The sequence below is a fragment of the Drosophila erecta genome, unplaced genomic scaffold (assembly GCF_003286155.1).
Source record: "Drosophila erecta strain 14021-0224.00,06,07 unplaced genomic scaffold, DereRS2 tig00000021-arrow-pilon, whole genome shotgun sequence".
NCBI classification, from domain to species: Eukaryota; Metazoa; Arthropoda; class Insecta; order Diptera; family Drosophilidae; genus Drosophila; species Drosophila erecta.
The window spans coordinates 3429612-3442790 of NW_020825198.1; the positions used below are offsets into that span (position 1 = coordinate 3429612).

The 13179-nt window shown below is 39.8% G+C and overlaps 1 protein-coding gene and 1 non-coding gene across 8 annotated transcripts in view; one reads left to right on the plus strand and one right to left on the minus strand.

Annotated features, from left to right (window-relative positions):
* The window catches only part of LOC6544158 (serine/threonine-protein kinase NLK), a 67134-nt gene that overhangs the window by 17135 nt on the left and 36820 nt on the right, over positions 1-13179 (minus strand). The gene's annotated exons all lie outside the window — the stretch shown is intronic.
* Trnaa-agc lies at positions 7455-7527 on the plus strand. The gene has a single exon. It is a non-coding gene; the product is annotated as a tRNA-Ala (tRNA).

A 13179-nucleotide genomic window follows, 5' to 3' on the forward strand; every position in this document is an offset into this window, starting at 1 on the left:
CACAGAAAAAAATTCTTTACAAAATAATTTAGAACACTTTAATTCAGTTTTGCATGTATCACTTGTTGTTTCGCCTGTAGCATATGCATACATACATTGCATATGCGTCATGTTCAGACCAGGTTTTCCCCCGACGCCGCCGACGTCAACTAATTCGCATGTTTCAGCCATTTCGCACTGTTATAATTATGGCCATGTATGCCGATACCAGTTGGGAATTCTAACGCCCAACCCCAGCCCTCTTTTCTCTTTCACACCGCCATCTATCTAGCTGTCTCTTTTTCGCGCAGTTTCTCTGTGACTACGCAACATTAATTGCAACATATTCGCTTTTGTTAATTGACTAATAACTTTGGGGTTTATTCACCCCAGGGAGCTGGGCAAAAATGGGCCACAAACAGGAAGAGAATAGAGGAAAAATGCACACTCATACAGGCGAAAACAATTAGGCCTAATTGAATTTGATTATATAAACAAAATAACGAATATTCACATGCTGTCAGGAATGGCTTCAAAACATTCACTTTAAAACTAGCTTAGCTAGTTGTGGGTGTATGCATATATGTATGTGTTTGTGGAAAAGCTAGTAAAACCCAATCTCCGCTTTTCCGCTGTCATCTCCTGTCTCTCTCTCTCTCCACCCACTTCCTGCCCACCTTACCGCCACCCTTTCTCCCAATTTCCCGCCCATTTCATCGTCGTCGTCTGCTTCAATTTATGCGCGTAATCAATTTTACAAATGGCCTGCAGGCGGCAAAGACAGGTGGTAGGCGTGGCATTTTCCACCCGAAGAGCGAGCGAGTGAGAGAGACAGAGAGAGAGAGAGGGAGATAGAAGAATAAATTTATGCAATTTAGAATTTTCCAAGGGTTGGGCAAAGTCTAGTGCCAGTATGTGCAGTCAATGACTTTCACAGCCGAACGAAGCTAAAATCAATTAAAATCCATTTTGATTGCATACTTCACTCGAAATCCAACCCATAATCCACCATAATTTTTCGCCTCCGAGTTTCGCAGTTAAGTATACTACGAAAAATGTGAACACATTAAAAATGTTTTCAAGGCAAAAGCAAAACAATAGAGTCATTGTCAATGTCGTTAGCTCGATTGCCGCTTTTCTTCCATGTTGCCATTCAGTTCTTGGCCATATTTCACTTTAATGCCCAAGAAACTGCTGCTTGGCGCAGACTTTTGGGGCGGAATGGCATGAAAAGCGACAACACAGCGCCAAATTGCCAAAGACATTTAATGAAATATTTTCGTACTTTTACGAAAGTTAGGAGGAGGCTTTATCCACAGCCAGTGTCATAATTTTATAATTTTCTGCGTAATTGTTTTGGCTAGAAGTGAAAATGTTTGACATGAACTTGTGCCTCAGTTGCTGGCAAAAGATTTTGACCCAATTGATGGGACAAATAAAAACTCTCAGCATTTAATTAATACTTATCCCGTTTTGTGTGCTTAAATTACGTATCCCTCATGTTGTTGTTAATGGCTTACCTAAAATGAGAAGAACAAATAGAAGAAAATTAGTGTTTTAATCTTTGATATTTTATTATTAGGTGTTAATTTTACTACAGGTTTATATTTGATTAATTTACACTTTATAGGTTGAAACACTTGTGCACAAATCAAATTTGTGTTAACCTTTCTAAATTGTTCCCGTATTTATTCAGAGACCGCGGCCATGTAGCTAAATGCCAAAAACCAAACTCAAACTTGTCGTAACCAATTATGTAAAAATCTGTTGAAAATTTAAATTCAATGCTGGCTTTTCCGCGCCGCCATCCTCCACCTCCATCTCAGCACCCAAATTGATTATGACATTTTCCAACAGCCACGTTTTCCAGCTTCTGACGCAAATGCGCCTCAACATATGCAACGAGTGTTTTATGTAATGGAAAATTACCAAAGTGCCAGAGACAAACAAAAAAGCAAACCAAATCGGCGCCAGATAGAAGAAACAAGTTTGCGGCACATGCATTTGACACATGGCGATGGGTGGGGCAAGCGGAGAAGGAAAACTTTCATTGCCGCCCTCGGGTGGGTGGATACAAAAATAATAATAATGACGATGATGCTGATGATGCTGCTACTGATGATGATGATGACGAGGATGTGGCCTTGAATCATCGCGGCAGCCGAAATGTTGAACGAACGCGTGTGGGCGCCCAGGAAAAATCGCTACGTTTCGTTTCATTTCATTTCATTTCGTTACGTTACGTTTTTGTGCGGATTTGTACGCAAACAATGGAGCGATGTGGTTTTCTGCGCCTGAAAATGCCCAAAAATAGCCAAAGGACCCCAAAGGCAAAACAGTAGCCGCCAGTCCTCGCAGCCCCATCTGCCACGCCCACAGCTCCAGCATATTTGGGTTGATTGGACTGCTAATGGGCAGCAGTGGGTGGATTGGCTACTTTGCGGCACAACTTGGGATGGTATGAATTATTGATTTTGCGTCTAACTATTTCTACAGACTTATTTAGTTACTTACTTAACGCCCGTGTATCCCGCCTTATTTTTGTTTTATATTTGGATTTTGGCAAACTGAAATAGTTGTGCAGGGTAATTGCCAAGTGCAGAGGGCATTAACGCTTAATGGCATTCCCTTTTTCCTTTGTTGTCATACTTCATGCTGAAGACCGTCATCAGCATTTCTCATGGATTTTCCACTCGAACCTCCTGGCCAGTAATTTTGCCTGGTCGAGCGATTCCTTGTTGTGCTACGCTTGTTTAATTTTGCCCGGCTCCTCTTTCTCTTTCTGCCAGCTAAATTCTCCATTTCTCCCGCTTAGAGCAGAGCCCACAGCTTCCTGGCTCTTCAAACACAGTGGCATGTTTGTTGAGCCTGCCCGTGGGGCCAAGGCCAAAAAAAGGACCACCGTCCTCAAAACCGAGTTGGGGTGACTCAGCTCCAACGAGGACTGACCGCCCACGGGCTTCTCGGGTTACTTTTAAATTAATTATGCGCTTAATTGTCTAATTATTGCACAGCAACAAACAGAAACAGGGTCAGGCGATAGTTTGCCTCGGGAATTCAAGCTGCTCCTTTTGGGCCGACAAAGTAAGGACTACAGTTTTTCAGAAGAACTTTTTGTGTTTCCGGGAAAAAAAGCGTAAGCTAAATGAGCTTAACCCTGCTTTTACAATTATTCTAAAGTAAATGTTATTCTACAAAGCTTAAATCATTCTCTCAATCTTATTAGATCGTACTAACACCCTCTCCTTGAAGTAATTAATTCATGGAACCAACTACCCTTTGACTTTAGCCCATTTAATAGAATAAAAAGATACTATGGGATAAACATAAATATAACTTCAGGTTATTTATACTTAGCGCCTGGCTAAGCTTTTAAGGCAATTCATTTGGCCTTTTCACCTGCGAAAACCTTTGCTTTGCATTATTTTCGTTTTGGCTCTCAGAAGCACGCATGAAAGTTGAGCAAAAGATTGTTCAAACAAAAGTTCAAGGCAATGCCGCTTATTCTTTTTATGCTCGGCAGGAAAATGTATAAATTTCCACCGCACACCGCTCATTAAAAAGGGTGGAAATGTAATAAAAGATGAAGAAGCAAACAAAAAGAGAAATTTGCAAGAATAGTAGGAAAAAAAAAGAAATTCTTGTGGCGTCTGTGAATAATTTGTTAAAATTAAGCCCAGCCCAAGGGCGTGGCGAACACTCTCTAATGATATATACCGTTGCAACAGTGGGTGGCTTTTGGGGGGTGGTGGGTGTTCAGGGTGGTGAGTGAGCCTTGCCGCGGGTGACATAAAAATATTATAAATGTAAATGGCGAACGTCGTCGTCTCCGTTGCCGGGCACATTTCTCATGTGAGCGAAGGAAAACAAAGGACGACTCTTGGCCAGGTTGGGGAAGTTGGTAACGTGTGCGATGTAGTTACTCCAAGGCTGGCAGACAAAGAGTCGTCGTGGCAAAGGGAATTGCAAGTGCGGATTATGCGAAACGGGTCCAAACGGATTACGCGCTCGAGTGTGCAGTAGTAATTTTAAGAAGTTTTATAATTTGAAAAAAAAAAACAATATATATTTGATTAAAACTAGACATCTGAACATAATATATATCATTTAAATATATTACAAAGAACACTTACAATTTACGTGCGTATTTTACCAGCCAGCAATCTTGACAATGATTTATGTACAAAAACAAAAAGTCATATAAATTTCCATTTATATGCCGCATATACCCATTAAAGCAAACATTTCATGCGCTATCAAAACACGGCACAAATTCAATATTCCCTTTACCAATTTTCCTTCATATCATAAAAAGCGAAGAAAAAATATGTAGCCGACTTTTTCGCGTCACGTTGTATAAGCTTGTGTGGGTGGGCATGCGTGCGTGTGAGTGTGTGTGTGCGTTTGCATGTGTGTGTGCGTTTCAGGTGGAGCGTGTGGCATAAGCATGACAAGTTGTCATTGTTTTTTGTGCCACGTCCTTGTTTTCAGAGTCCCATGCTCCTCCTTCTGCCCCTGCACCATACACTCCTCCTTTTTTTGATCCTTTCGCTCAGGACTCTATTCCTCTCAACAAGTTGCTCATACACCACGTTGTACTAATAAGTTAATAGCTCCTCTCGCGCGATTCTTTCACTTTCTCCACTCCTGGCAAAATGGCAGAAAGGCCCGAAATAAAATAGGATTTTGTACGTGTCGGAGAAAGTTCTAACAATGGGGCAGGTTCAAGTGTGGTACACAAAATATATTGCATGAAATTGCTGAAGTAATGGAAAGTGATGGAAGTGGGAGATGGCGGGTGGAATATCGGGGACAGGAAGGCTGGCTATAATCAAAAGATTTTCCAAAGCCAGCGCAACCGACAGCTCAAGGTCTCGGGTTCCATTGTTTGGGCTCTCTTTCAGCATTCTCTGGCCTAATCCAACCCTATCATTGATGGGCGACGCTCTAATAAATTTCAATACTCGACGGACAAACAATGCCAAAACGAACGATTTGAATGAAGTTGCCACTTTATCGCATGGCACACACATAAGTGTATATATATTATATAGCCATTGCATAGGCATTATCCTAACAGCTAGCCCACAAGGACCTTCGGGCTGAATGGCTGTTCGCTGTTGATAAGCCACGTTACGATTTATCCTTTATCTTTTTGACTTGAGGTAGGTCTTACGCAACTCGTTACAGTATGGCACGCTTCTCTATTCCTCGCTTTTGTATCTTCTATCAATAATTTATGAAACGCTTTTCATATTTATGACAGACACGCGTGCAAATGTGAGCATTTATAACGAAAAATATGGATGTTCAACGTGCCCGACTTTAATCTACTTACCCCTTCTATTCGCGATTCTTGGAATTAATTCAGTCATTTATCAAAGTCCCGCTTTAATGCATTAGACGCAAGGACGCGCTCGGATTTTGTTATGAATCTAGCGCGCTATTTGCGCTGTTTTAATAGACAAATGATGGCCATTTAAATGGTAATTGCAAGTTATAATAATCTCCCTACTTAAAAAAAACATTTAAAGTCTATGAATGAATGAAACAAACGTGAATAACTAGCATAACCACACTATATGTATTTGATTTATTTTTGGAAACATTTCTTCGATTTCTGTTCACCTCTTTTTCCATCGGAGAAACGCGTTTCCTGTAAACTGACCCGCTTTGCTAACCATTTTACTCACCCTATTAACCCCTAACTGACCTTATTACACATATTTGTAAGGCTAAAAATGTACGAGTATAAATATTTTCTCCCGTTTCTCATTTTTACTGATGACATTTATTCTGGCACGCGATGTCAATTAGCATTCCCAGTTGAAATATGCCTGATAGTGGGAAAACAAAGTTGGAAAAATGACGGTTGATAAACCGCCGAGTCGTGTGAACTCATAGAGTAGGAATTCTGTGAAACATGTGAGAAATATTTCCCAGTACCTTTGCATTTTTGGTGTTGCACCACCACCTGCATGACAGGTCCGAAAAGTTGGAAAATTTACGCGCCCGGTAAATTGACAAAGGCTTGTGGGTTTGCAAATGGCGAGACTTATTTGGTTGGTTGGTCGGTTGGTTGGGCGCCATTTGGGACTACTGTGCGTATGTGTAATATGAGCCAGAAAGGGGACACTCAGGAAAACGGGAGCACAGGAGCGATAGACCACAAATCTTAAATGTCAAATGGCTTGAGTGACATTTGTATTGATTAGTAAATGCGATTAATCATGACTTTTGTGTGTGCGGTGTGTGTTGGGTGTAGCATGTGGCATGTGGCATGTTGTACGACCCGAGGCACAAAAATTGTTACACAAGATAAATCTCCTCATTTCGATTCCCTGAAATTCCTTTAATTTGGTCACATCTGTTGTTGCCTTAATCAAGCAAATGTTTTCATCCAAAACCGCATAAAGCCAATTTTCCTTCGGGATACTAAGCTACAGTATAAATTATTAAGAGTGGACACTTGGTTTGAAGAGTAGGTTGTCCACTTCTTAACCAATATCTATCTGAAACACCTTTTCTTATCCAAATTACTACAAAATTTCATTAAGTTGAGCCTTTTTGTATGCAAATGATTATACATTTCATTAAGTTGAGAGTGCACTGTAACAGTCGCCTCCTGTTGTTTTTCATGGTTTATTCCTCCAACACCATCTTGATTAGCCATCGATAATGACGTCAAAGTGACCCATATAGAGCGCAGAGACTAAAAAGTTCCATTCCAATATTGAAAGTAAATGTCCAACAGCTGCTGCACATAGTTAACTATACGCAACAGCTGGCAGACAGTGGGAAAGTGGAGAGAGGGAGCGAGATATGCTAAGAAAGAGATGGTATTATTGGGAGAAAAGGAGACAGCGGCAACAAAAACACGTTCGACACGTTCAGCGAAACTGAAACTAAGCAAGTAGTGACCCAAATTCACACAACAAATATTATAATAGGCCCCCCACTCATCTTCAGATCCATTTCGCTATCTCTTTTTCGTCTTTTATTATTTTCCGGCTCATGCTTCCTTTACCTAATTAGCCTGTAATAGAGCACTTTCCAAATGACGCAATAAATTTGCTTTTCTTTTTGGGCAATTAATTAGCTAATCATAAATGTACGGCAAGACTTTGGCCAACTAATCAATTCATGCAAGTGGAGCGAGATTAAATGCATAGTTATACGCCAAGGGAAGTAGACGATTTACCAAAATGGGAGATCAAAATCAGTGCTAACGAGTTGGGGCAGTGAAAAAACGCTTAAAAGTGTCAAGTTCAGAAAGCTTTTGTCTTTTTCCATCAGCTGACTGGGCATTTTCTTGCCTATTTATAGATCAGCCCGCAAAGTAAAGCGAACCAAACTATGGAAATCGAATCAAATTCAACCGCCCGATTGTCACAACAACAACTTCTTGTAGAGCTTCTGCACACGCCATAGTTTTCGTTCGCTTTTGATTTGGCTAAGCACATGTGCCGTTATAAGGGGATGTAGCTCAGATGGTAGAGCGCTCGCTTAGCATGTGAGAGGTACGGGGATCGATGCCCCGCATCTCCAGGTGATAATTTTTTTAGGCTTTTTATAGCGAATTGTTTTCTTAATCGAATAACATTTCAATTTTATTATTTCAATGCAGATAATAATCATGGCGTGTAATACAATTAAGCGTTGAGTAATACGTTTAATGAATGAAAATTTGTTAGTTTCGAATTGCTTCATTAATTGCCTTCAATTTGAATGAACCGTATTGACTGCGCAGCATGGCAATGTTTAAAGTAATTTACAGAAAACTGTGCTGTTCCGTGAAAATCAAGAAAACCGCATTTCATTGAAGAGTTCTCAGTATTCCCAGCACTTGAGTCAAGGACAAAAGACCTTAAAATGGACGCACTGCAGCATTAAAAAATGTGAAAAATAAAAGGAATAAAATAAAATTGAACGGACGAAAAAATGTCGAGATAAAAAGCAGTGAAAAAAGCAACGGAAAAAGAGAAATCACGAATGCGTCATAAAAACTTTGCACATCAATGCGCTGCGCGGAAAAGGGCGGCGGCGGGGGGCGTGGCAGGCCCATAGATAGCGGATGGGGGCCATCAGCAGCCACTTTTGAGCCAAGCATCTAGCCAACAAAGTCCTGGGCGAAAAAATTCGCGATTACAAACAGTGGCGGTGAAATGAATAGTAATGAAATATTCAATATAAGGATTTCAGATCTTATACCAAATATTATTCTATAATCATTAAGAATAGATCTTATTTGCACATAATGTTTTGTAGGAAAAAAAGTATCCCATCTGATACTGCATCTGATTAGCAAAACATCCCGTATATAGTGTTTGGCGAAACAATGCAACAACATGATTTTAAAGCGTGTGTTGCTTGTAAGCCTATAATTACGACCGCAGCTGTATAAGTGTGTTATATAAATAAAAAAGTATTCGCTCCTGCTGTTTGGACCAAGATGCGAGCGCAAGCACTTGAAAGTCCAGCAAAAAGTGAGCAAAGCGAGAGGAGGTGAAGTGAACTGAAGTGAAGTGGGCTCGGGGATCCGTTCTGAAGGGTAACTGACCAAAATGGTTTGGGTCAGGCCGAGGAGAGAACGTTTTTATTGCAATTTCTGGCTGGCTGGCTGGTTGGCTGGTTGGCAGGCAGGACGGCCTGTTCAGCCGCTATATGCGTGCTGTATGGCCGGCAGCCTCATTTGTTGATGGATTAGTCAAAGAGCAGCCACAGGGAAATGTGGGGGGATAGGGGGGCCTGACTGAGCGGGCAGAGGGGTAGAGCGGGAGGAGCATTTCCTCATTTGCCTGCGGCAGTGCAATTTTACTGCTGCAGTTTTGCGGCTCCTGCAGTGCATTTTGGCCCCGGCAACGGGCAAGGAGCCTGGCCACATTTTTGCTGCTCATTTTGGCATCATTAAAGCCTTCAGTTACCGCATTTTTCTCCTGCTCCTTTTTTTTTTGGTTTGTCTCCTTTTCCCGGCACGCACAGCACAAAATTTTGATTGATGATTGAATGCAACAGCAGCAGCTACAACATCTGATGAGCAACAGCTGCTTAATGATTGAGCGAGCGGCAAGGAGGAAGCCAACTTCCAAATTGTAAAATTGCAAAACATCTTGAAATACGCCTCAAGCTCATTACACCTCAGTTATCAAACTTTAATCAAGGTTGAGTCATGCCTGAAAAACTTTTTGCGCTACATGACTCAAAGAACGAACTACAACATTTGGAAGCAGAAGCGGGAAATAATTAATTTGGGTCAGCTAAATTAGGAATTAAACACGCATTCATTAAAACTTAAGTGCCCATCACAATGGAAGATGTTTGTTAGACTGCACAGAAGTTGTATAAGAACGTTTAAGTTTAAAGGTTTTTAGCTACATACTACTACGAAAATAAAGTTATTTAGTTGATTATTAATACATTTAATATTTATCTGGGAAAAATCACAATTCAATAACCTTGAGGCGTAAAAACTCACGCGTCCAAGTTTATACACATTTATTTAAGATATTTTTTTTATTTTGGTCCATGGCATTGGCATTGTTTTGATACAATTTTTTTTTCAGAAATGTGTTTTGATTTTAAAACGCTCCGGGCGAATTTCATTGTTTTAGTCAGCATTTGACCTAAAAGCGTTTTCGTATTTGCAGAGGCAGCAGAATGATAACAATCCATAAACAAGATTGTATCTAAATGCTTTTAGTTATTTGGAATTTAAAACAGAATAAATACACAGGTATTTGATTAGCTTTTGATTAAACGCAACAGCTTTTGGATTTTTAATTTATTATTTGTGGATACTTTTTCCCTTGGCACAATTGACAATATCTCTTCACCCCTTTGAATTGAACTCCCTGCAGGGGAATTAACATTTTTGACATTCATCGCTGACGTTAATTACTTTGGATGCCTTCACCTGGCTTAACGTGTTTTATTTGTTTAATTTTCTCTTTGGCATTTCCCTTTATTTGACACACACAATCCCCATGAATTTTTAATGATAATTTATATTGGTTTATTTTAAATTTATACACTTTTAAGCAAATTAATTCGGCTTGCAGTTTAAAGCAGCAGTGCTGCACTTTGCTTGATCATTTGTGTGGCAATTTTTGTGTAACTTTTCTTTCGGGTTTTTCTTTTTAACTTTTCGGCATTTAACAACCAAAATGTTGCCTTTTGTGGTTGTTGTTTGGCAACACACAAGAAAATTTGGTAATCGGTTTAGGCTGAAAGCAATTTGGCAACTGCATTTCGAAGCATTTCGAATGCCGCACTAAAACATCTTTAAGTTTGTGTGGGTTTCTTGGGTTAGAAAAAATCAGTATTAGCATATGTTTTAAACAAACATTTGTTGAGCATATGTTTCCTATCTCTATTCAGATGGAAAAATCACAAATTGTCTTGACTAATCACCCGATTTGGGCGTGTTATGAATGTGAGTCAGCTAATGTTGCAGGTGACGCAATATTAGCGCATTCCGCTTGGCTTTTGAACTTGGCACTATCAGATTGAACTGATAAACTGAATCAGATTAAGGAAACTTCAGAGACCCATGAATAATTGAATAACCGCCGATCTATAAGTTTCCCATTTTAGTTTCTCACATAAATTGCAATTAAATACGACTGTCCTATCAGAAATTCAGTTCCAACCGTGAGTTCATCGATACCTCAATAATTTATCCGCAAATCCATAATGGAGAATACAAAACAAACTTGCTCTGCTATCTCTAACCATTTAGGTGCCATCAGTTTTGGCCAAATATTATTGTTGCCTTAACCTCAGTGTGTGTGTGTTTAAAAAATAGTCATCACAGGGACAGTTGACCACTTTCCCACACCAAAGTAAGAAAGAAACTGGAAAAAAATGTCACAACAAAATCAACTAAAAAAAGGAAGCGCCGCGCGGCAGACACAAAACATGTTTAAAAATGCATAAATTAAGGAGGGCGGGCAGTAAAAAAAAACAAAAAATAATGAAAAAGCGGCAGCAAAGCCAAATGCAAATCAGCATTGAGGCCAAAGCGAAAAAAGGAGGGCAGCCATGGGAGCTGGTGGGCGTGTTAATTACACACACCGGGACACACTGCACACTGCCTGCAGGAAGTTTTCCGACACGAAAATTGTTCCCTCTAAAAATTAATAAAAATAAAATGAGCTATAGTTCTTTCTAACATTCCCAATCAATTTCAGATGCATTCCTTCAGAACTTTATAATAAGAACACAACTTTTAAGGATTAAACATAACAGAAAGCATAATACAGTATGCATCCGCTTTTGCGTAACTTTTAGTCAAAACCCACTGTGCATTAGCATAAAAAAATAGCGCAAATTGGCCGAGCCGTAGAATTTGTATTGTATTTTCTTCTGGACCCAGTTTACGCCATTTTCTGGTCTAAAGCTAAAAACCAGGTGCGTTTCTACTGCAGTGTGTGTGGGTGTGCGAATTTGGAAATGCATTGGCAAGCGGAAATGTGAAGCACAACACAAAATGCAAATGCAGAAAAATGTCAGCAAAGCAACACAAAAATAAAAATAAATAAAAAGACGAAAAACCCAAGAAAATGAGAAACAAAACCCCAAACAGCTGATGGTGACGATTCAAAAGGCATCGCTGCTTTTGTGTGGTTTAATGACCTTGCCCAAGTTGCACGCCTCTCGCTCGCACCCGTTGTAAGCAGAAGGGGCGGGGGGTGGGGTGGGGCCCATTGGTATTTGCTCCCCTGCCAAGCTGACGCCATGTGGTCGCTAATGCGTGAGGGAGAGGGGTGCACGAGCGGGAATGAGACAGCGTTCGTGCCTAATTTTAATTTTATGCACGCTTCGCACGCCTCACACTCCCAATCGCCCTCTCCCTCGCTCTTTTTATTGGCAGAACGCAGCGAATTTTATTTTTAAACTATTAAAAACTGTATCGGCCAGCGAATTGTGTCAAGTGTAAATTGAATACATTGTCGGTCGCCGCTTTTATTTAAAGAGATGATAAAATTAAACAACAAAATTTCGATCAAAAAGTCACATGTAGGCGTCAACTCGTCTTTTCTCTCTATTTTTTTTTTTTGCTGTTTATAGGAAAGCATAAAATTCGCATCCAATCGATATCATAAAAATGTTAATATAAAAATCGCTAAAACAGGGTGACTGGAACTGGCCATCTTAAGCGAAATATCTATATGTTCCTAGGCGTAATTGCTAATTTATGACCCTAAAAACACACAAACACAGTCCTAAGCAAGTCAATGACATGTGAGGGGGTGGCAGGTATTATATCTTTTGGTGTGGGAAACGATTTAAATGAAAGGAAATGAAATGGCACTGGCGAAATGAGTGGAAAATGTGACGCTGAAAGTGGATTCATTATGTCGCAGCCTGGCAACAGAAATTTGAAGAGGAAACCTGGCGTTAGCAAGGCCTTCACTAATTATGATGTAAGGAAAAGAGATTAAGAGCTATAGAATGGTAGCACATTGTGTGTGTACGAGTGGACTTAAGGCCTAAACGTGTCAAAAACTAGACAAATTGCTTATGGAAATGAATGCAGGAACATATGTACATATACCATGTAGATTGTTAGCTTCCTAGCACGCATTTTTAAGACCCCAATAACCGAATCAGTTCGAAGTATAAAATTGGAACAGCAGATTTTATGACATCAAATGCGGCGCTAATTGATAAGAAACCTTTCAAGTTCAATGGCTTTTAGGCCAGCAATTCTTATCACAAATTTTTGATTTCATTTCTTTCCCATTTATACAATGCTATCAAATCAAAAACCTTTTAGACTCTCAGCAATTCCCTGAAATTAAAGTGTAGTTAATCAGTGCCAATTCCAGTGGCAATTACAGCAGGCATTCCATATTATCCTCCCTGAAATCTCTGGCGATCAACGTGATCAGCATTGAAAATATATAAAACGTCAAGCTTTTATTCTTTTTTTATTGTTTTATTTCCTATTTAATGAAGCTATCTTATCTGGGCCACGAAGTTACGTTTACTCTATTCCCTTCCCAGTAAGAATCTAGGGCAAACAAACAATTGACTGACAGACTAATTTCATTTTGATTATTTTGTTTCCAGTGTGCATATGGATAAAGAACTTTCCGAGCAATGAACTTTGTTTTTATTGTGTATCATTTGGTTTTATCTCGAAAATTTGGGGGAAACCAGCGTGGAAAATCTAGAAAAGTGCTGCTAATGGTTTTT